The sequence below is a fragment of the Cynara cardunculus genome (assembly GCF_001531365.2).
Source record: "Cynara cardunculus var. scolymus isolate 2C chromosome LG 2, CcrdV1, whole genome shotgun sequence".
Classification (NCBI taxonomy): domain Eukaryota; kingdom Viridiplantae; phylum Streptophyta; class Magnoliopsida; order Asterales; family Asteraceae; genus Cynara; species Cynara cardunculus.
In genome coordinates, this window is record NC_037529.1 from 61692791 (window position 1) to 61695185 (window position 2395).

The following is a 2395-nucleotide window of genomic DNA, read 5'->3' on the forward strand; positions in this document are numbered from 1 at the left end:
ACAAGTATACATTGGAAAGATTGGCCCAACTTTATGTCAACGAGATTGTGTCAAGGCATGGAGTGCCGATATCCATTGTCTCTGACATAGATGCTAGGTTTACTTCGAGGTTTTGGTCAAGCTTTCAACAAGAAATGGGAACGCGGTTGAACATGAGTACTGCATATCATCCTCAAACTGATGGCCAGAGTGAGAGGAAGATACAAACACTAGAAGATATGTTGAGAGCTTGCGTGATTGACTTTGGAGGTAGTTGGGACAACCACCTCCCATTGATAGAATTTGCTTATAACAATAGTTACCATTCGAGCATCAAGGCGGCGCCATTTGAAGCATTGTATGGCCGTAAGTATAGGACTCCAATTTGTTGGGCAGACATCGGAGAAAGACAACTAGCTGGACTTGAGCTAGTCCAACAGACATCTGATAAAATCATACAGATTAGGGATAGGCTAAGGGTTGCGCAAGATAGACAAAAGAGTTATGCGGATAGAAGACGTCGACCTTTGGAATTCCAAGTAGGTGATAAGGTTTTGTTAAGAATATCGCCATGGAAAGGGGTCGTGAGATTTGGAAAGAAGGGTAAGCTAAGTCCAAGGTATATCGGACCATTTGATATAACTGCAAAAGTAGGAGCAGTTGCTTATCGGTTGAAACTACCAGAAGAGTTAAGTGGTATTCACAACACCTTTCATGTGTCAAACTTGAGAAAATGTCTAGCTGAAGAGTCGACTGTTGTAAATTTGGAAGACATCAAGGTTAACGACAAACTCGCCTATGTGGAAGAACGAATTGGTATATTGGATAAGAAGACGAAAAGACTAAGAAACAAAAGTATATCATTGGTGCTAGTTAAGTGGAAATTCCATAAAGGCGCAGAAATGACGAGGGAGCCAGAACAGGAAATGAGATCTAAGTACCCCCGGTTGTTTTAGCAAGTGTTAATTCCGAGAACGGAATTTCTTGAAGGAGGGGAGAGTTGTAAAACCCAAAATTTCGAGGAATAAATAATGTATTTTATTTCTTCGATTTTATTTATAAATATAAATATAAATATATATATATATATATATATATATATAATCAAATTCAAAATTTCATAAGTTAAATCTTGCTGGTTTTGGGCTCGGCTGAAGACCCTTATTAAAGGAGGGCCAGCTGTTGACGTTGAGAGGGGCAGGAGAGGCCAGACGATGCCTGGCCCATAAGGGGAAATTGCGACCTGCATGATTGCATGCTATGGAGAAGACAGTCTTGCAGCCTAAAAATCGGGATTTGGCCGATTTGGTCAACTAATAGGCCAAACCGCTTGAGTATAAATCAGGGGTACTGGTCTAGAGTAGTTATCTTTTTAAAGAAGAAGGAATCGTCGAGCTTGAGAGAGGGAGGAACCGGAGTTCAGACCAGCCACAAAAACCATGCTTCCCGTCGTTTAGAGGTAATTACATGACCCAAATTTTATATTGATACAAGGTTTAGTTATGCCATCGGTCCTGTATAGAACCCTAGAAGGCTCACGTCCAAACTTCGTGTTTTAGAGTTCGAATTCAAAGTTTAGATTTCATTTGGTGATTTCGCTGTATCGCGTTCTGTTTAGAAACCACTTTAAATAAGGTTATACAGAAGCTCTGCATGATAGCTCTGTATCAAGTTATATGGTACAGAAGCTCTACATGGGAGCTTTGTATCAAGTTATAGTAGCCAGAAGCTCTATATGAGAGCTCTGTGTCCAGTTATGCTAGTYAGAGGCTCTGYATGAGCTTTGTTTCAAGTTGTGAGAACCCTGTACCAAGTTATGTGTGACAGAAGAGYTCTGTATCAAGTTATGAGACCACAGAGGGGCTCTGGTCCTTAAGGATGATTTATTCCTAAGTATGGTTGCAACCAGAGGAATTTTTTTTGTATTTGATTTGGAGGTTGAGCAAGTTTTTACTATATATGTTAAATTGGATTAAAGGTTTTGTGTCTTTGATAAGAGCTTCTATGTCAAAATCATGYTTTTGAAGTTTTAAGAAAAGGGGTTTTATACTTAGAATCTTTTTATGAAAAACAGACCAGAGGAGCTCTGGTTGAGTTTCACGTTGAACCAGAGGGGCTCTGGTTGGTCATGTCTTTGGAACCAGAAGCTCTGGTTAGTAGAACCAGAGGCTCTGGTCGAACATGAACTTTTTATAATTGCTCGTTTTATGAAAAATGCTATCTTATTGATTGAGAGTTTATCTAAAGATAATTTATATGGGTGAAGTTTTGGTTAGTACAACCAGAGGCTCTGGTCGTAAAGACCAGAAGATCTGGAAGAGAGACCAGAGGGGCTCTGGTCCTGAATGGCAAATATTTCCTAAGTGTGGTTTAGAACCAGAGGATCGATGGACGGGTTACTAAATATTTTCTAAGT